Source organism: Bemisia tabaci, chromosome 6 (assembly GCF_918797505.1).
Source record: "Bemisia tabaci chromosome 6, PGI_BMITA_v3".
Lineage (NCBI taxonomy): Eukaryota > Metazoa > Arthropoda > Insecta > Hemiptera > Aleyrodidae > Bemisia > Bemisia tabaci.
The window spans coordinates 52,307,283-52,330,385 of NC_092798.1; the positions used below are offsets into that span (position 1 = coordinate 52,307,283).

The 23,103-nt window shown below is 36.8% G+C and overlaps 1 pseudogene; it reads left to right on the forward strand.

Moving 5' to 3' along the window:
• Positions 1–17: 17 nt before the first annotated feature.
• LOC109030033 (cytoplasmic FMR1-interacting protein-like) lies at positions 18–21,906 on the forward strand (annotated as a pseudogene).
• The last annotated feature ends 1,197 nt before the right edge of the window (positions 21,907–23,103 follow it).

Below are 23,103 nucleotides of genomic sequence, written 5' to 3' on the forward strand. Positions count from 1 at the left end.
AGGAACTTCTGAGCACAATGAAGAGTGTTTTACAGGTTTTGTTTCCCAAACCCATGCAAATAGCAAGAACTGTCAATACTGTTGCCGCATGTAATGATTATCCTAGCTCGGACTCCACTGCCAGGTATCTCCCGCCTAAATTTCCTCCTCAAGAATTGTAACTTCCTCATTCCCTAAATGTCCTCTAACTCTCTCCTTCTTTCAGTTTCATGTCATTTAATCTCTGAAGGAAAGAGTTAGTTTGTCTGCATGTAGTCTTGCTGTGATAATGAGGCCAATTTCATCATTTGAAAGCTCACCTAGTCCATCTCTTCCCTGAGAATAGATAGCTTAGCCACTGTTTCATCCTCTCATATCTCTTTCTTTATTTAATGGGCCAGTTACATTGGTAACAGAATCATGTTTTCACGCTTGGTTCTTGTAGATTAGCTCTAAATAGAAAGATCCGTCCCAACAGCAACTCTCTACCTTGAATATTAACCGAGATATCTGGCCTTGAAAAACTCAATTTATGACGTCATCCACTGCGGTATGTAGTGCAAAACATGATGTCGTACCGCGGTGGATGATGTCATAATGGAGTTTTTCAAGACGAGATACCTCGGTTAATATTCAATGTAAAAATTTGCTGTTTGGCCAGATCTCATCATTTTTAGTTGATCTGCAAAAATAAAGTATCATAACAGGATTCTGAGACCAGCACTATACTGGCCCATTCTCCCACTCTTATGTTTTATTTCCATTGTTTCAAGTCTAAATTTTTTGGAATTACCTGTTTACTCTGCTATCTAGAGGTGTCATCAGCTTAGTTGGCACTTGTTTACATTTCTTTTGTGAGCAATTGTGCTGCAATTGTCCAACAGTAATAGGCGATTGACGGCAGCCCGATCGCGAGCTTAGTCAATCCTCGATTCCTGTTGGACGACTACATTATAGTTGCTTGCAAACGATATGTATTCAAGTGCCAGCTTAGCTGATGACACCTCTACCTCAAGTTAGCAGTATTACTTCTGATAGTTCTAGACAAGTTTGTCCTACCTCTTGAAGGCATAAAGTTATTTGAACAATTTTATCTACTCTCCACTGTCTCCACCAACAACCTTCTCTGGTATTGAATCGAGCAACCCTAAAGAATATTTATTTTCGGTTTACAGTGTACTCTCAGTTTTTAAGTAATTAGAGTGGGTATGTTTTCAAAACCATTCATTTCTCTTAGTTCTATGTACAACAATGCTTGCTTGCCAAGTCACATTTTTATGTCTTTGATGGTTTTTTGTACAAAGGAGTCAACTTCTCAAAATGGTGGCAGATAAGGTTACATTAACTGATGCCTTATGCAATGTTGACGCCTTAGATGAGCTTACGTTACATAATCAACAACCGTGTATCGAAGCTCAGCCATGCTCTGTCATTTATCAAGCTAACTTCGATACCAACTTCGAAGACTGAAATGGGTTCATCACTGGCATAGCAGAGCACATTGAAGAAGCCACCGTTCATGCCAGTTTGGGAAGCTTCACATTCTTGCTGCTTGACCACTGTTAATCCGTTTAATTGAAAGGATGATGAATGATATTCAATTATTTTTAGAGAAATCTTGCTTTTCCAAGATAATTTTGAGAAAAATGAAAGGAAATCCTAAGTTTTTAGCAGGGAATGAATAATATAGAGAACTACCGATAACATGCTTAAATCGGATGACTCTTTCACTCTTACCTAAATCATTACAGAACTACGGCAGGATCAGAAACATCGAATTCAAAAAGTTAGTTCCATGCAAGTGTTTTCAACTTAAAGCAGACACTTTGAAAATTGGTAGAGGCATCTATTTTAGAATAAAATCAGAAATGTATGTATTTCGTTGATGGAAGGTCATTTGAACCTTGATTTAAATTTAAAGATTTCAAACTATCCGAGGAATCCATTGCAGATTGACCTTTAGATGTAAATGTATCCATTTTTGAACCTTTATAGTATATGCACTGAAAACAGTCAATAGGTTTTTTCATTGAAATTTAATCGACACTGGTTTTGGTCGTTTTAAAAATTCAGAGCTTAGCCATGTTGTGAATTTAAAGTTGTCAATCTACCAATCCTGTAAAATATCTATTTGTAATGTTCTAGAAGGAACTGTTGGAAGATGGCTTGGAACATGCGGTCATGCTGTACACAGGGTGATGTTGCTCTCGAGCCATCCCGCAACGGAAGTCCAATGAGCAGCCGAACTGGGTGGAAATCTATGAAAAGACTGCTGAAGTAGTAGCTCCTGAAGTGAAAAAGCTGCTTAATTTCATGTATTTTCAGGTGAGCATTCTAATTTTGTTCGTTTTCGACTTTCGGTAGGTAATTGAAGTGGTGTATTTTAGGTGAAAACTTGCATCACGTTGTCTACCAATGTGTCTAAGAAGTGTAACTGATGTTGCCGGCCCAGAGAAACATGCAAAATGCTGGTCACCGAGCCTAAAATTACCTGGCGCATTTAGCAAGAAAACAGTCTCGGCTGTGGACTTGTCAACGGTCTTAGTCTTTTTGATATTCATTCAGTTTTTCTATCTATTGAACTTCCAACTTATTTTTGCCATTATTCATCGGAAGATATCATTATTTCTAGGATATATGCCATAGGTTTAGATCTCAATTGATTATACAATGATAAATTCTCGCTTGCCAAATGATAATTACTTTTTTTAACTATTGTCCTGAGGAAAGATTCGTCCTTTCAGAGCACGGTTCGTTTGAACCAAAGTTAAATGAAAAGTCGATGCACTCATGCACCAAAACGAAAATATTCTGTCGAGCTCTCGGAAAATAAGGCCGATTTAAAGGTTTTTAGCCCTGAATCGGCTGAAAATTGCTGATTACGGAGCAAATATCCAATAATTATGGCTGCACTCTTTGTTTTTTGAAGTTGCGGGGGCATCGAGGGTAGGAAAAGGCCTTTTTCTTCCTTCACCCCCCCCCCCCCGCCCATCGCTTCCCCCGCCCCCTTCCATAAAAAACCATTTACACCTATGCATATGCATGCGCTCAAATTGATATGAATGTCTTGCTAGTTTGAGTCGGTGGATTGGACCCAAAGTAGAATACCGATGACCAAACTCGAAAATTGCACAATCGCTTATTGCAACGTTGCAGATTTCCTTCTATTATTTTTTACGGCCGAGAATTTTGCAGAATTTCAAGGAAAACTTCATTCGTTTTTTTCTTACAATGACATTAAAATTCGGTGGAAGTAATTCTCTCAAATCTTTCCTATGGTTCGTCTATAAATAAAGAAAGTAGAAAAATGTACGAGCAGAAACTCTGAAACGTCGCAATAAAGATGCGTTTAATATTTGAGTTTACCTTTCAATATTCTTTAAAATGTATTAAAAATACAGCAGGATTAATTGGAATATTTGAAGAAAAAATAGTCTTTTTCACGAAAATAGAGGGTTAGTTATATTGAAAGCATTTGAATACAAAATATGGCAAAGCAACAACCATGTTAGAATGGCAGAAAAGCAATTTAGCAATCAAGCATAAAATCTACTGTGAATGGAAGCATATAAGAAAACAATGAATACAGGACGACAAAGCAGCATAAATCATATAAAAATCGCATAAAATCATTTAAGGATGGAATTATAAAAATAATTAAGCATACTAGTATAATTTTAAGTAAAGATGATTATACCCACAAGATTACAAATGCAGTGAATTGTACTCGCAAACTGCGCGTAGCAATTGAGTTAAGTAGTTAGGGTTCGTTTCTGCTACTTTGTATTTCAGCCATGTGGCTTTAAAATCTTGATGGACACTCTCAGGGGCTTGCTCGCTATAAAAGCCGAGACCTTGTTGTTTCTTTTCACAGTATTCAAATGCTTTCAATATAATAAACCCTCTATTTTCGTGAAAAAGACTATTTTTTCTTCAAATATGTGCTGTATTTTTAATACATTTCAAAGAATATTGAAAGGTAAACTCAAATATTAAACGCATCTTTATTGCGACGTTTCAGAGTTTCTGCTCGTACATTTTTCTACTTTCTTTATTTATAGACGAACCATAGGAAAGATTTGAGAGAATTACTTCCACCGAATTTTAATGTCATTGTAAGAAAAAAACGAATGAAGTTTTCCTTGAAATTCTGCAAAATTCTCGGCCGTAAAAAATAATAGAAGGAAATCTGCAACGTTGCAATAAGCGATTGTGCAATTTTCGAGTTTGGTCATCGGTATTCTACTTTGGGTCCAATCCACCGACTCAAACTAGCAAGACATTCATATCAATTTGAGCGCATGCATATGCATAGGTATAAATGGTTTTTTATGGAAGGGGGCGGGAGGAAGCGATGGGCGGGGGGGGGGGGTGAAGGAAGAAAAAGGCCTTTTCCTACCCTCGATGCCCCCGCAACTTCAAAAAACAAAGAGTGCAGCCATAATTATTGGATATTTGCTCCGTAATCAGCAATTTTCAGCCGATTCAGGGCTAAAAACCTTTAAATCGGCCTTATTTTCCGAGAGCTCGACAGAATATTTTCGTTTTGGTCTTAAAGTAATTTATTTACATCATACTTCAAGGTTCTGAAGAGAAATCATGAGTGCATCGACTTTTCATTTAACTTTGGTTCAAACGAACCGTGAGAGAGGAAACTACTGAGTGAATTTTCTGCAAATTTTCATTTAGAGACTTGTAAAAACATGAAGAATATTCAGTAGGAGTTTCATCAGCGAATTACATACATTTGCTTGATCATAATCAATGAAAAATTGGTGAAGATTCTGAAACACTGCAACTGAAGAGCGTCCTTTCTGTGCTTTGATTTGCTCAAAAGTTGGAATTACTTGACAAATCCTAATAATGAATTTGAATTTCACTCCATCATTCGCTTCATGCTTTACTTTGATTACACAAAACACAACACAACAAATTTCTGGTTTTGGTTTGTCCTTTGAACCAAACTAATTTTTTTCGTTTCCTAGGTGCTAAAGAAGTCCGAAAATGCCCATATAAACTGCAGGAAATTTGTCTGGTGCTCAGGACGCCGCCATTTTGAATTTTTCAAAATTGAGAAAACCCACCATTAGATTTTTGCAAATATCTCCTCAAGGGTTCATCCCCCCAAAATAACAAAAAAAAACCAGCAGAAAGAACACAAAATTTTCTACGAAAATCATCCCCCCTGTTTTTTCTAGCTCACTTCTTTGGTCGTAAATTTGACGATTTCTTCAAAAATTAGCTTATATAAGGCGCATTTTTGCTGATTTCAGGAGAAACTTTGCTTCAAATCTCCAGCCACGATAATCTGAGGTAAAAACTGTAATGCTCATTGAAAAGAGCGTAGAATTTACTTCTATGAAACACATGTCATGAAACACATGTCAATAGTTTCTGAACTTGATTAAATTCTGTGAAACAGCAGTTTATTAGCTCCACTCTTAAATTGTGATTTTGTCGACCATCTTCTTTAAAATCAAGAAAAAAACCTAAAACCGTGGCTCAAACTGTGTAAATTAGTGGTAAATTAGTGCTGGGCCTTCACCATATGGAGGGGGAGAGGGGAGTCTAAAAGTTCAAACATTTTCAATCAGAGTCAACAATTTTGAGCTGTAATGAGGATCAGTACAAAATTGATGGGGGAGAGTGTTCAGCTCAGGCAGTTTGCACTGGAATATTAAGGTGAGATCACGTCAAGAGATCTGTAATTTTGGGTCTTTTTATACCTCATCAGTAGATCACACTAGTCAGTGAACGGAACTGAAAATCTTGCGAAATCCAAAACGGCATCAAAGCACAAGTTTGAGGTTCAAGTTTTGTACTGCAAGACGGTAAGTTTCGTATTAGTACTTATTAGAGCTCACAAGTTTTGATTCTGATTGAAATTTTTTGAACTTTTAGGGCTTTTGATCTCACTGACTAGTGTGATCTACTGATGAGGTGTAAAAAAACCCAAAATTAAATATTTAAGTCTTTTACTTTTTGATTCGAGTTTATTAGGACTGGGAAAAGAAAAGAAGAGCCATAAGTCACATCAGTCTGAATGCATCAATTATCAGATGGCCCATTGGTTAGCATGTAAGAATCTGTTGAATGGTGCAATTATTGGATGTGACATTTGTCTCTTCTTTTCTTTCCCTAGTTCTATGTCTTTCAGCCATCTGGCATATCTTCAATTGTCAAGAAACTTTACCCAAATCTGTCAGGAAAATTCCTTTTCTAAACGCTGTGGCAACCCTGTGTCGCATTGTGGAGAGTTAAGTCCCTTGTCCTTGACATCGAACAGTTTTCTCCCTTCCTTCTGATTCATATCAAACCTCCGTTGTAGCTCATAAGTATCGTGACAAGTCTCTACACCATTGCCTCTTTTTTCAGTGCCGCCCAGTTCTTGAAAGTTATGGCAGATTCACACACCCTGCAGGATTCGCAGAATTTATCCATATTTCTTGCTACACAGAACAAAATTCGAAACACAGTGAAAGAGAATTTGGAAAAAGTAATCGGTTACGAAGAGCTTCTGTCCGATGTTATCAATCTGTGTGTGGACTTATTCGAAACGAAAATGTACCTGACACCCACCGAAAAGCACATGTTAATTAAAGTGAGTATCATGTCATCCCATCTTCGCGATTTGTTTGACCTTCGAAAGTGATTGGTTTTGACATTTCTTTCAGGGCCTTAAAAGTGCTTGAATTCTTCTCTACTGATAAGAGAGTCGTCAGCAGTTAATTTAAAGAATAAAGGAACATTTTTTGATGTTTCGTTGATTGTTGGAAAACATTTTGTTCACAAACGAAATCGCTGTCTTTCTGAAAGGAGAATCCAAAATTGCGGACTCAAGCTCTTATCACAGGGAAATTACTGTGTTTTGGAAAAAAAGTGAACTGTTGTTCCAGTCATAAGCCAGTTAAGACTCTGAAAATCTCAAAATTAAGATTTTAACACTAAGTACTCTCAGAAAAGTGTTTTTTAAACATTCTCGCTGCCACTTAGATTTTAAATTTTCATTCTCTTAGATTTAAACTAAAGTTTTAAATTCAAGAAATGTAACTGAAGTTTGGGTGATTTGTGAACTTATTATAAGAGTTTGTATTTTGGCCATGTGTCTCATTGTCAGTCCTTCTTCGGCGCTGTTCTTGACTTCATAGCAAGACAGTTCTAAGCTACTCAGTATTTTTTTCTCAGGTTTCATAATATTTCCCCTTTGATAAAAAAAGAAATTAAGTTAGCAAATCATCCAAGTCTTCATTTGTGATCAGATCTGTGCAAAAGAACCTTGTCATCTGGGAGAAAATTCTCCTCAACTTATTTCTAACGTTTAAACCATGCTTTTCCCCAACCCAAGAATTTTTTTATGGAACTTCAGGACTAACATCTCCTTCAATTCTGAAAATTTTAGGGTCAAACTTGCATCAAAATGTCCAGATTTTCTTCCTCCTTGAATTAGCATAAATTTATGGGAAATTTTCTCTGCGGACAAAAGGTCCCTTCTCACAGATTCGGTCACAATTACATGAAAATACTGTCAGTAAAAACATCGTTTTGTCTTGGTTTGCGGCTTTGGTTTGTTTTTGATGGACAACGAGCTCTGCAACATCAACAAACTTGACCCAAAGAAGAAACTAAATCTCAGTAAAATCGATAGAATTTTCAAGGTATCATTTTGTCAAATTTTATCACAGTGTCTCATTTTCTTCACTGATTTTGTACACTTTTCGACAAAGCAGTCAATGATTCCAAGTTGTTTGTTGCTCTAGTATTTTCTGTATTTCTTCCTCCAACTCCCAGTTCTTTCGGTCTAATAGCTTAACCCTGTGTCGCATTAATCAATTTTGGATCTTTGGTTCTATTATCTGGTTTTCCCAAAGCTTCTATTTCTTTTTTATGTAATAATTACGAAAGGACGAATCTTGTGATGATTGTAAAAACGAAATAAAATGAAATAAAAATTCGATAATTCAAGCTGACATCCTGCCATAGTACTGTTCAAAAATCTGATTGATTAAAATCCATCAAATTTAAGGATGTCCCCCATGTCCTCACTGGGATTTGTCAGGGACGGGAACAAAATTGGGTAAACTGCAAAAACTGGAAAATCAAACTTTTATGTGTTAACTTTTAACAGTGGACTCTCGAAAATTCGAAAACCTCGTTAATTCGAAGGAAGGTCTGTTTCCCTTGGAAATCTCTCGATAATTCGAAGAAAGTCAATGTATTTTTCTCCCCTCGTTAATTCGAAATTTTTAAGCTGGTGCGGCCCTCTATAATTTGAAATAAGACAGTACATTCCCTCTACAATTGGAAGTCAACTGAAGACTACTTCCAAAAATAAAACGCTAGTATTTTAGGTTACTCTTGTGTGAGTAAAGTAATTAATAATAATTAATAATTTTAAAATTAAATACAAATAATTAATAATAACTTAGTGTAATTTTTACTTCCGTAAAGAAATAAACTAATATTTTTGGTTCTTTTGGCATAAATCGGCCCCATTTGCCCCTCTATATTCGAACCTCTCTAATTCGAAATTTCTCCACATTGAATCTCTTTAATTCGAACTCTCTTTATTTCGAAACCTCGCTAACTCGAAGAAAAAGCCGTTTCCCTTCAATTTCGAATTATCGAGAGTCTACTGTACCCACTTGAATTTTGGTTTTTCTAACCTTCATGAACTCCATTCATGGTGAATATTTTGTATAAATCTTCAATATTCCAATCTTATTTTTTTTACATCATCGTCTAAATCAATTTTCCTTGTCCGATGTCTTTCCCTTTTTCCTTTTTCAGAATCTAGAGGTTGTCCCTCTCTTTGGTGACGTGCAAATAGCGCCATTCAACTATATCAAGCGCTCAAAGCATTTCGACCCTGAAAAATGGGCCTTTATCGAGCTCTACTTCGATCAGTAAGGTTAACACAACATTCAAAGAAATGAGAACGGTTAAGGAAAACAAGGAAATAGCCGATTTAGCCTCGTGTGGTTTACAATTGCTGTCCGAATAGAGTAGTGTTGTCACAGAGCTTTACTCGTGGAAGTTGTTGCACCTGACGGATCATCATTAAAATAAAGAATGCCCACAAGAAGCTGAAGAATATGAAAGAGTAAGTACGTCACCATTCTTGGAATGTCCTCTCTAGGTCATAGCATTTTTTTAAGTTATTCATCTAACTTTCCCCCTCACTGAGAAAATTGAGTGAATGCCTGTGCCTTTATGCTGAACTTTGGATTTTTATTGCCAGGTTTTCAGCCTTTAGAGCGAAGGAAAGTGAAGCCATCTGGATCATCAATTTATTACAGGAGCAATTTTGATAAGTTAGCAGTATAAGGTTTCCTTTGATTAAATCAGCAAAAAATGCTGATTCTAGACAAGGCTGCTTCAAACAAAATTGATTGTTGTTTTATCTATTTATGTTATTTGATCAATTTGTACAAAAATCCTTTTGAAGGGAGGGTGAGATACACGTAGAGATTTTTTATTTTACAGTATCAGTCGAGATGAAAAATTGTTAAAATATACTTAGATGGAGGCAAAATAGTGTTGCCAGCTTGCAAGAGTTGCCTTTGATTCTGTAGGATTTCTTTCCATTGAAAATCAAGGATATTTGAACTGAGTCACGGAGCTCAGAATTTTGAGAACGTCAAAAATCTTTTTGGAAGATACTAGGATGTAAGAAAATTTTCGTATTTGTTGGCACTCCGGATAATGTGTATTTTTCAAAATTCTCAATTTGCCCTTTTGTCTCTTCATTTCAATATACTTCTTAATGCAGTCAGCTCTTCAGATTCTAATTTTATTCAAGCATTTCCTTAAATCTTTGTAAATTTCTCTTCGTTGCTTTTAACCTTTACTTTCCTTTGCTCAGGCAACACGCTACAACTACACGGAAGAGGAAAAATTTGTGCTAATCAAGGTTATTGCAATGATCAAAGGCCTGCAAGTTTTAATGCCTCGTATGGAAACCTTTTTTACTGAAGTCATCAGACGCAATATTTATGGCGAACTCCAGGACTTTGTGCAAGTAATTCTCAGAGAGCCTCTCAGAAAAGCCATAAAAAACAAGAGAGACTTAATCAGAAGGTACATTTTCTACTCCTTTCTTTCCTCTAAATTTCTTCAAATAGTTTCTTTAAAGTATTATTTTTTAGGGTGACAAGTTTTTGATAAGTCAGGTGCAACAAGGAAATGGCAAAGCATTCCGTTGCAGAACTTTGAAATTCTTTCCGCAGGTCATAACATCTAATTATTTTCAATTCCAAGAGATTTGGCACAAATAAAAAGAGAAAAAAAAAGTGATTTTTGTGATCCAAGTCTCTATACCTATAATAGATTTTGTTACATGCACCACAAAAATCTTCCAATCATTAAAAGCTCTTAGCTCTAGTCAGTTTTTGTTTATTTTTTGCATTTATTTTCTCAGTGGAATTTTGGCAATTTTAAGCTAAACAATTCAATTTTTTTAAAGCACAAATGAAAATTTTTATTTTAGAATGAATCATTCATAAGAAAATAATGGCCACCTCCCTTCTTCCAAAACAATTCTTGCGATTCAACTTTAATGCATTTAGACAGGATTGTAGTTTTTAAATTTAACTTTGATCAGGGCTTATTATGAGGTTGACGTTGCCTAATGTATGTTCTTTTCATTTTTACATTGCGTTTGTCGTCGATTTTTTCTTTCTTTGGCTCCTATCGTTACTTGATGCAGTTACAGCAACAACTGAAATCGGTTTAAAGGAAGTTTCAGCTCGTCTCAGATAAAAATGCTGTTTTTAAGCCCTAGTAAGTGTTTTATCTATCCTGAAAACATCATAGGGTGTCTAGCAACAAGGAAATCCAGGAAAAAACCAGGAATGAAAATGACCCGCGGAAAAACTGGGAATCAAGGATCTGAACAGGGAAGAAATGATGAATCATGTCCCCTCCGTGAGCTCATTAAGTCTTTAAAAAATCAGCGAAAAACCTGGGAATTAGAAAGTTAGAAATAACTTGACATCCTGCATTAGTGCTGATTTTGTCGCTCAAATGTTGGAGAATTTCAATTTATTTATTGTTAAAATTTTGGGGGAATGGTCGATGTTTTCATGTGGTTAGTAAAACTGGGCTCAAGTCTGGAAATCTGAGTCCACACAGAATGAAAGAAGGACATTTTTGTCCGAAGTGTGATCTAATACTGGTTTTTATAAAGTGCAAAACATCCATGCATCATTTGAGTGTTTCTTCTCAAAATCCGAAAAAAGTCTTTTTACTTTTTTGTTCGGTTTCGTATTGAAATGTCAATGCCGTGGATTTTGACTGATCACATTCTACGTACTAAAGAGCCTTCGATGATGGAGTAAATAGAAAATGCTTCCTTCTTCATTTAATTTCTTCTCATATTCATCCATTCTTCTGAAATCACCGATGTTATTACTATTAGTGAAATTTGTAACGAAATACCTTTCTAAGTGTAAAGAAAGTGTTTCCACCTTTCCATTTTTTTACTTTTTTCGAAATTGTAACCAACGAGTTCTGCAATATTTGCAGTAAAATTGTATACCTCACTAGTTCTTTTATCTTGAGAGTTTGAGGAAAGTTGTAAGTTGTCAAATTAAATTCTTACCCCAGTTGACGTTGCGGTGTCACTTTTTTTCTGAGTGAAGGCAAGCAGAAAGGATTTATCGAAAACCTAATTATTATTTCATGCTTCGTGCTTTGCATCTATTATTCAAAGAATATTTGAACTCAGAAGCATCAATCTATCTTTAAATGAAGTCCATGGTACTGTCACTAATTTGTGACAAGATATATTCATTGCAATTGTTTGAAAATTGAAAACAGCGATTCCCAGCTTATTTTAAAGCTAGATCTGTAGATTTTTTTCATGAACATTCCTCAAAGATTAGTTTAGTTGCCTCCCACATGACATGGACAGGAATGTATCCCGATTGCGTTTTTTCAGTATTTTTCATTGACATCTTATTTTTTCACAGGCATACCATTGCATGAATTTGTTTGAAAGTTCCAGTGACCTTTCTTTACACTCGAGAGAGGAGACACTAAAATTTTCAGACACATTTGTGCGAAAATTCTCAGTTCATGGAAAACTAAAATGTTTGTAGAAGATATGTTCCCTAGAGCTGTAGCTCTTCGATTGATCTAAAGACAATTTTTGGTTTTGCGAACATAATACTTGTAATGGCTTAAATTTGAAGTTAAATCTGCAAGGGTAGCAGTCAAAGAACTCTATTTTTTTTGTTTGCAAGAACTTCATAGGAAGTAGGGTCGATTCTAAATTATCATTCATTATTGCTTTGTGAATTAATTTGTGTATCTCTCCTTTTCAGGTATGTCTTATACCCGTTAGATCTCTACAATGACAGTGCTCATTATGCCCTGACTGTCTTTCGCAAACAATTTTTATACGATGAAGTTGAGGCAGGAGTCAATCTGTGCTTCGATCAGTTTGTGTATAAACTTAGTGAGCAAATATTTGCTCATTATAAGCAACTCGCAGCAAGGTATTATTTGTTTATCAGCAGGTTTAAATTTTTTTTTTTATTTCCCTGCTTCCGTATTTTACATTTTTCTTTTTCATTTTACTGATTGTTTTTTCGATAAAGTTTCCCGAAAAAACTAATTCTCTGTTGAGGCTTGGTAACTAATTGGCTGTGTATTGACAATGCACAGTTAATTTCTTGTCGTGAAACTTTTTAAGTCCAATATTCTTCTCCCTGTAAAATTTTAACCTGTTTAAACTAGCGAGTTTTAATTATAGAATATAATCAATTCTTTCTTTCCTTTCAAAACATTTTTTTATTAATTTATCAATTTTTTTAAACTAATAATTCGCTATTTTATCACCATGTAACATCAGGGTGCGGCTTATTTCAGTCATGTAGGAAAATTGACAAGGTCCGGGTGGCAATCCGTTCTATCCATGGAAATAAAAGGCTGTATAAAATTTGACCCAATCTGAAGCTTTTTTAGATGATTCTCGAAGATAGCAAAATTACATTGATTTAAATGGGAGGGAAAACGCCTGATCTGCGAAAATGCGTTTTTTGGATCTAAAATTCGCTGAAATGAAGTAAACCTGACCAGCTCTTAGAGATGCATTTAGGGGCCCATTCAGAACGAGAAAATCACACTTTTTACTCAAGGGTGAAGGTAGGGGGGATCACTGGAGTGCAAGATAAAATATATACACCAATGGACCACTAGACAGGGTACGAATTTTAGCATTCTAATACATGTTTCTGAACCAAAATTTCATGTAGAACACGATTCGTGCAACAAAAATTACTGAAACCAACTCCTAACGGAGATATCAACATTTTTATTTCACATTGGTCACGAGGAATTTGAACTGCCCGCTCACAAGAAACTCAAAGCTCTACGTGAGTCAAATCGCGCACTAAAACGGTCTTGGCAAGCTTCTCAACTGAGCAATGTTCATTTCCCACCATGTGTTGTTCAAACTATAAGTAATTTGCTTTAGCTGAGCCAAAGCGTCAAGATTGAGATCGCCAGATTTTTTTATCGCAGAGACGTCCATGATAACGTTTAACGCGCGATGTGAATCATGTAGAGCATTGAGTTTTCATGAGCAGGTGGTTTCAATTCACGCATCAAGAATCATTAAATATCTTTGTAAGGAGTGAATTTCGGCAATTTCCGTTGTGCGTATCGTGTTCTACGTGAAATTTTGGTTAGGAAACATGTATCAGAATGCTGAAATTCGTACCTTGTCTAGTGGTCCATTTCGTTCCAGGCTCGAGAAATAGTATGGGAGGCAACATTGTAAAGGCCAAGTGTAGTTCTCAAGGGCTAAAACAACCATTATACATTATTTCTCATCAAGTTGTGAGATATATTTGCCTCTTCAACTTTGGAACACTTATTTTGAGTTCAATCAGAAAGTCTCAAAAGCGATCACTTAACTGCGGGCGCGGCGCCTCAAAACTGGCTACACTGTGACCCCCTGTCCCAACTCATGGATCAAAAGTGTGATTTTCTCATTTCGAATGCCAATGGGCCTCTAGATGCCGCTCTAAGAGCTAGTCAGATCTTCTTCATTTAAGCGCATTTTAGATCCAAAAAACGCATTTTCGCAAATCAGGCGTTTTTCGGCCCATTCAAACCAATGTAATTTTGCCTGCAGTTTTGATCCCTTTGAGCATCATCTAAAAAAGCTTCAAATTGGCTCAAATTGTATACAGCCTATCTATACTATAAGCTCCGAGACCTCCTAATTTTGCGAAACTGGTGACGCTTAGTTCCAGCGTTCTACCAAGCCGATTTTTATGATTTTTGCGGCTATCGACGGGCAATTGTCTCTAGATAAGCCAACTCTTTTCAGATTTTCAAAATATGGCCCAGGTTTTTTTATATTAAATGGTAAAGTTGCGAATTCTTCCATTTAAACAATGTAAATTTATATTTTTTGTCATAGTTCGTTTGAGCGTTCTACCGGGCCGATTTCCAAGTTTTTTGCGGTAATCGACGGGTAATTGGCCCTAGATGAGCCCGCTTTTTTCAGATTTTGGAAATAGGAACCAGGTTTTTTTACAATCACGTTATAAAAGTGAGTGAATTTTCAGAATGCTCCGAGACTGCTACCGCTATGCGCGGGAGGATGCGCAGTGGTCGAGGAGGTTGCGCAGTAGCTGTGTAGCCTGCGCATCAGCTCTACACTTATCTACACTAGATTCGCCTCACCCCCCTCATGACGAGCGGTAGCCGAGTCATCAAAGACGTCGGAAGCGTCCACCTAGTTCAATGTGTGGGTTCGATCCCCATCTCCCGTAATACTTTATTATTGCCTGATTAAAATTGTTCGTTGTTTTACTGCAATATTTCATCAAGCAGTCATTCCAAAACGCGTCCTTTAGACTTCAAAAAAAATTTTTGTTTCTTTATTCATCAAAACCAAAAATTATTTAATTCTGAAAGTAAAGTATACCTCATATCGTAATTTTTTAGGGGAAAAATAAAACTAACACCGATAGGAGAGTAAAAATAGGGCCGCGAAGGGGCCCATTGATGGCGCGGAGCGCCTTCAGGGGGTTGGGCCGCGTAGCGGCCAGGGGGCGTAGCCCCCTAGTTACTACTATAGATAGAACCAATTGCCACCCGGGCCTCATCGATTTTCCTACATGACGGAAATAAGCCGCACCCTAATGTAACATGATGCAAGTGGTATTTTTGAAAAATAACTTTTACTGTTGTATGTCAAAAATTTTTTAATTATTCATTTTTTTTTACTTTGAGTGCCTGACAAATTCTTTTCTTAGAAGAAAAGAAAAATAAATTGTAGGTATGTTTGTTTTGTAAAATATAAACATTTTGTACATACATTTCTTGGATTTTTCTTCTAATGTTGAATGTGTGTATCTCTCTTTCAGTATTTTGTTAGATAAACGTTTTCGGGTTGAGTGTGTGGCCATAGGAACCTACCTGCTGGCATATCCTTGTGCAAACCGGTACGAAACACTGTTGAAGCAGCGCCACCTGCCATAGCCATTGTGGGGAAGATTGATCGATCTCAACAAAGGAATCACGCAATGCATCAACGCTGACATGCAGAAATCTCTTGAGCTTGCCATTTGTAAATTTGAAGGGGGAGACATAACAGGTGTTGTTGTAAGTGTTCAAAATATTTAATTCTGTAAAACGAGGGAGGGAAAAGCATACCTTTATTAACAGCAGCCGATGTGTAATTATTTGCTTAGTGTATTATCTGTCCTGCTCGACGAAATCTCTGCATTTCCAATTAAAGAATTAAGAAATGTGTCCCGGACACCAGGCAAGAATGTAGTTTTCCAATTTTTATCAGCCTGTTAATTGAATCAATACATGCTACTGACACTGAAGTTCAGGAATTCTTGGAAGATATTGCGATCCTTGAGAAACAATTGATTCCAGAGACAGTCAGCCTCAGTGGTGTAGTGGTCAAGGCAGTTCGCTGCCAACACTAAGGTCCCGGGTTCAATCCCCAGAGGTGACCAAATATCAGTCATCGTGACTGTGGATGACTATGCCACTCCAATACCCTAACCCTTCGAGGTAACAGGGTGCGGAAGGGACGTAGTCACCCAGTAAGTAATCTGTCTGCACTGTTCGACTGGGTTGTGAAAAAATCGGTGATCACTCGTAGTATGCGCAACTGCCAGCGCTACCTATCAGTAGAGATTGCAACAACACAGTCCAACTCGGTGTAGGCATGGCCATGCTCCGAATATTCATGCTCTGCAGCATCTGCCACAGTCTCTGATAAAACCTATGGTTGGCAATCAGGCGGCCGCTGAGCCTTGCGGGAATATAGAGGTTACACAATGCGTCAAGAGTACGAAGTTAAAGAGCACGGTCCAATTTCGGGGTGCTTGACGGTAGTAGCCAGTTGCCTTGGCCCCTTGTGGGCATCTCGCCAGTAAGCCTGGCCTTACTTACTTACTTTGATTCCAGAGATAAGATCTGGTTTTCCCCCCAAAACTAAGATGATTTTAGAATCAGTAGCATAAAATCAATTAATATTTTGGTTTTTGAAGATTGAGAGAATACTAAAACTCCAAAATTAAGTCTTGGCTGTGGATGCTCTCAAAATCTGTACAAAAATTAGATGGTAATCGTTTAATTCTAGTTGCTATCCGATTATAATCGTTCGCCACTTCCAAACATCAGCCCTAATTTTGGATTGTCTTTATCTGACAGTGATTTTTAGTTAATCATGATTGGAAATGTATTTAAAAATTGAAATGTACTCTCTAATATTTCATATCTGAGCTGAGTTTGAAAAATTGTGTATTCATTTTGTTTCACATGAAATTTTTGATGGGGGAACAATGTCGCAAGTTGTTAAACTTCTAATTGTGTGAAATTATCTTTTTCTGTTTTTTTTTTTTTTTTTTTTTTAAATATTTACCACTCAGTTTATTGTACGTCAGGCTGTGTGATAAACTTTTGAGCAAGCATTTGACGCCGGACGAATAAGGCGCCATGTTCCGAGAGGCTAATCACAGCGTTTTAGCTCCCTATGGCAGGATTACCTTACACGTTTTTTGGGAGCTTAATGAGCCAGTTCGGCTGAATTTTTTTATTACATATTATGAAAGTCCTTGGTGAATTGAGTATACAGAATTTTTTTCAGATTTTTTTGAGCCCTCTGGCCTGAGAAATCTTACTTCAAAAACGCCCAAAATTGAAGGTCTCTGAAATGCTGTTTGAATCGCGCGGGCTGAGAGCTGACGTCACACTTTAGGTGGTGACGACCCTTGGTTTATTCCGAGTTAGTCCGAACAATATGGCTGCTGCCCGGATTGTTTATTTGCAAAAGTTTCTAGCTGTATATTGTGATTTAGTGGTAAAATTTGACGAGAAATTTGTTGAAACATTTGGTTTCATCAGAAATTAACTCTTTCTTGATGAAAAAAGGCGTTAAAGTTCGCGAAATTTATTCACTGGGCGTCCGCGAGTGAGCATCGGCTATCGGAAACGACGGGCTCGTAAACAAACGAAGATTGATAACAGGAAGGATCCAAACAACTCGGAATCTTTTAATTTTCTTTACCTTTAAACCGTTTCTGACTTCTACAAAGCATCTGACAATCAGTTTTATCGTATTTTACAGCCTGGAGCTAGAGTCTATCGGCTCATTGTGATGTGTATTCAGAGCATTCTGAAACAGAAAGTCAGTTCTCATAAGTTCACACCCAGACATTCTTTTCTTTGATCATTCGCTTTTCATTTTCGCCTCAAATCAAGTGTTTTGTAGTTTCCTTATCTGAAGTATGTGGTTTTGAATTCATACAAGAGTTTGAAGGTCACCTTTTTTTAGCATTAAAGCCTTTTGAGCCCTCAGACTTTACCGTTATGATTACAGTTCAAGGTTCCTCTGGTCCGTACCAAGTGATTACACATCAAAGATGTGTCTTACGGTTCTTCAAATTAACAGTTCAGAAGTAAATTAGAGACTACAGTAACTTACTCCACTCCTGCCCTTTCCTTCAGTGTTTGTTCGTGTCTGTTCCTTATGCGTTACCACTCTAGTGCATACACCGGTAATGTAGGTTAGATAGGTATTATCGCATATTTTCTACTAGCAGTACCTTCTCTTAAGCGTTCTAATTTAGCAAAGAAATTCCACCAGTTGCAGAAAATTGTGTGCGTAATGAATAAGTGAATATGAATACCGCCTTTTGGTGACTCAAAGTTTCTCAGATCCGTCTTAAGGAGGTTTTGCATGTAGGTGCATGATCAGTTTTGCCAGATGAAATTACTGCTCTAGCAGCTTCAAATTTATACTTTGATCTCTGATTCACTAATAAATGACACTTTATGGTGTCATTTATATTTAATCAGTTCAAAGCTAATTCGACAATGAATCATCAAAGGTCCAGGTTGAGTGAAATAACAGATGTTATCCTCTTCAATTGCTTGCATAATTGGAGCCGTTTATTCAATCTGAACCGTTCTGATGCCGATTAAAAGCTCTTGAAACGGTTTTTCCACGTACGTACACCAAATTTGAATTCAACTTTAAAATTTTTTTAATAAACATTTTCAAGTCTAAAATTGAAGTATCTCAAAAAGTATCTCGATCTCTTGTTCCCAGCGCCTCGACAGATTTTTGGAACACCGCGGCTCAGAGCCGCTTTTGTCACCCGTCTTGCTAGCGCACTGGATTAAAATGCAGCTTTTTCGGCCAAACCTTTAACTCCAACAAGTCTCCACTTGGATTTTTGGCAAGTGTGTAGAAACAGGTATGACTGACCTCTGGACAAATAATTGTAGGATTTCATATGCCCCTTTTTGAGATACTTCAATTTTAGACCTTAAAATGTTTATTGAAAAAATTTTAAAGTTGAATTCAAATTTGGTGTATATACATGGAAAACCTGTTTCAAGAGCTTTTAATCGGCATCAGAACGGTTCAGATTGAATAAACGGCTCCAAAAATACAGGCAATTGAAGAGGATAACATCAGTTATTTTACTCGAACTTTAAAGCTCAATAAAATTTCAACTAATGGACAACAAAATAAAAAAATCAACTATTTGGAATCAGCTCAATAAGTAGAGTGAGTGTACCAATTTTCATCAATTCTGAAGAAGTCGGGTTAGATTTTGGTTCGATTTGACATGGAATGACCCCATAAGGTGTTGAATATGGGTGGTGCCAAAAATATGCAAATGATACAGGAGCCCCCCTCTTGAAAAATATAGAGAAACACTTTTTGATTTCAAATCATAATCAGTAGCTCCAGCTACTGTTGAAAATAGAAACTTATCTTCTGCAGCTCTCTCGTTCTAGTTCTGAAAAATGTCTTGTCTTTTTCTTTTTCCGATTTCATTAACTTAAATTTAAATGTCTACAGGTTGTGAAATGCTGTGGAATGACGTTTACCAACCCTGTGCATAGAGACAAGCCTCCACAAATGGGCCACGCTTACCTCTGGGGCAGCAAACATTGAATCTTGCTTACAAAATAATTTATAGTCAATGTACAAGTAAGGAGACAGTAATCTTTTTCCAAATAACCATCATTAATTCATTTTGGCCCACATATGTAGGTACTTACAGAGGCCCCATTTGGCCCCAGACCAGTTCTTTTTGTAATAAAAAGAAAAATATTTGGGAGAAAGAACCTCCTTTTTACTATTCTTTAACTTGGCGTCAACTTCGCATCAGCGGTGTTAGTGTATAATAAGAGCTTCATTAAGTGCCTTTTGTGCCTGGAATATTAAGTCCTGAATTTGTGAAAACTTTGTGCAGTAATGTCTCGTTTACTTAGCTTTTTAAGAGATTTTGGTTGCCCAGCAAAAAGCAACAATATTTTGAAAGCTAATTATATTGATTTTTACAGGGTGGCCACAGTCAAAGAATATGGAGAAATGTCAGGGAATTCTTAAAAGTTCGGAAAATGGCGAATGTGTTAGGGTTAAATGTGGAACCACATTTATTTGCGTTTTACAGTGGATTTGAAGTCTCAAACAATCAATTTTGCTTATAAACTATTTCAAATTATGTCTATATAACCATTTTGCAGTTCTTTGATTGTTATGAAATGTATCAGGAAAACCAGGAAAATGTCAGGGAAAATAATTTTCCAAATTCTGTACAAACCCTGTTTGTAGGATGTTTATTAAAAACAAAAGTAACAATAAATGCAACTTGATCTGCGAGAAGGGACCTTATCCTCAGGGAGAATATTTTCTTTAATTTTTTGCAAACACTTAAACCGTGTTTTCCTGCAACCAAAAATTATTTGTCTCGGGAATTCAGGACCAATATCTTTCAATTTTTTAGATTTCAGGGTCAAACCTGTGCTGAAATATCTGTATTTTCTTCCTCCGTGCATTTTTCAAATGTTCAGAAAAATTTGCTCGTGGAAAAGAAGGTCCCTTACTTTACCTTTTTTCGCGCAGAGATTTTTCTTCTGCAGTTCTGACTTCTTTCTCTGAAACTGTGAAAAGAATGACGTAGTTGGGTTTGAAGAATCCACGAATAAAAGGGAAGAAAACACAATCTAGCATGTATTATAAATCACATATTATGCATGATGGAGCAATTTCGCAACCACATATCTCGTTTGTGGTGTTTGAAAATCTCCCCTTCTATTTTATTCTTTTAAAGGAGAACAAATGGACAATATTCTTGAAGTTTTCGGAGAATTCTCTTGGCACTGAGAAGAAAAATCACAGCAGTTTTTAAGAATTGCCATTGGAGTAGTTCTTCATTTAAAAAATTAAGTATGTCAGGAAGTCTGCGGCATCGCAAACCAAGATACGTGGTTGTAGACTTACTCTGTTGAAATGTATTAAATTAAGACCTGTCAGGAAATTCCATCAGGTCAGGGAAATCTGCATGGAAAGAGTCAGGGAATTTAATGGTAGAAATCAGGAATTTGTAAAATCTTGAATGTTGAAATCTGAAAAATATCACTGGTGTCCACACAATCAAAAAGAAGCTCATCAGTTTGGTTAGGAGCTCGATGCCTGGAGTTACGTTTTCGTCATTTGTAGTGATATTAACCAATGCCAAAAATTTTTCATTTTCAGTTCCATGTGTGAAAAAAGCCGACATGGAGAGTCAGTAAATTTTAGTCAGGGAAAACCTGCAAAAGTCAGGGAAATTTTTCCTGCTGAAGCTGTAGACACCCTGTTCAGCTCATAGGAATTTTCTTGGATTTTTTTGAACAAAAACAACCCACAAAAATCGAGTTCAAAATTGCGTAGTTTGAGCTTCCATTCCCATGGAAATTGCTGAGAAAACTAAGATAAAACAGAAAAATATCTGTCCTGCTGCAGATACATTTATGAGTGACCCATTGTGACTCCTCCGCCGAGATTCATGGTCTGAACAGCATTGTTGCCAGATAGTGCTGAAATTTTAGTGCATTTATACATTGAACTAAATGTCAAACGTCCATATCTTTTCTCACAATCTAGCAACCTTGCTGAGCAGGCATTCCAATACACAACTGCATGCAGTGGAAACAATAAAAGAATCAGGATTTGCCCTAGTAAAAGACAAATCTTGTTTAAAAGATTAATTGATCTGGAGTGAATACACCTAAAATCCTTAATTTTCTAAAGCATCCATCTGTTTCCTGAGCTAGGTTTTCTGAGTGTTGTTAATTTCTTGTTTCAGAACCTCAAATGGATGGTGGACCAAATCCGCAGGTTCCAGGTGCTGAACTCTCAGATATTCGCAACGTTAAACAAGTACCTGAAATCAAACGAACACGATAGTGCCTCGGTCAAACATGTCCGCTGCTTCCTGCCACTGTTTTACCCCTCCCTTGCAGCGCAGGCTTACTACTATCGACCGGAGAACCTGCAGTCACAAATCGTGCATAGCCTCTAAATTCCCATGCCGAAAGGAATTTGTGATTTATCAGATTAATGTAAACAGTAAAGTTTTGTCAATAATAATCTCGTATGCAGAGCTGAACTCCTCTTTGGTGACTATATATTCTCCTGCTATAAAAATTAACATGCTGCAAAATGGAAGTACCTATCTTACCTACCTACACAACAACATTTCGACGGCGTAAGTCCGCAATCACATATCTTGTTTGCGGTGTCTGAAAATCTCCGCCTCTATGTTATTTTCTTACAGGAGAACAAATTAACAACATTCCTTGAAGTTTTTGCAGAATTTTCTTCGCACAGAGAAGAAAAATCACTGCAGTTTTAAAGAATTGCTGTTGAATAGTTTTCCAATTAAAAAATTAAGTATGACAGGAAGTCTGCAATGTCGCCAACCGAGTTACGTGATTGCCGACTTACACGGTCGATTTGCACAATGAGCGCTTGCTCTCAGTTAAAATTTTAAGTGTTTGTGCAGCTTTGCTTGCATTCTTCAACATTCTCTCCAAAATGTGGATAACAAAGCATGTAAATAATGCGATGGATCATTGTTGTGGTTGTTCGTGCTGCAAAATTTTTAGTTTAAATTTGATTCCTTTCTTATCTGATGCCGCAATCATCGAATATGAGTGCTGAATGTGGCTTGAATGTAGAAGGCATCAGTCCGATGCCTGAATTTTGCGCGTGTTGCGCTAAATTCAGCAAAGATTCTCAGCGACCATTGGATAATGTTGGATTTGTCTGTACAACTTGAATAGATTCTATACACATTTGGATGAAAATAACTCGAATTTGCAAAATTTCAGCTGTTGAGCGATGACTGTTGACTTCCATATTCAGTGTGTGATTCCGGCTTAACTCAATTTACTTACACTGATGTGCCTGCCTCACATGATGAATTTAGCAGCTAAATATGGGAGTCAACAGTTGACATTTTGTAAATTTGAGTTTTCTTAACAAAGATTTACATCGACCTTAGTCAAATAGTTCAGACAAACTGATTACCGCTGAGCTCGGATGTTCATTGGTACCCTTAATTTTGAGGCTTAAATGCAAAATTCAGGCATCCGTGACTTCCACATTCAGGAAATTAGGCAGGCGTTATATACAGAGGGATATTTTGAGAGATCACTGCGGTACCAGACCGAATGTTTCATTATTGAAAATTTCAAAAGAAATTGTACATGCTCTCACTAATTTTGAAAATGAGGTCTTTCCCAGCAGATCAATTATTGCTATCTTGTGAATTAAATGGAATTGAAGACATAGTTAGTTTG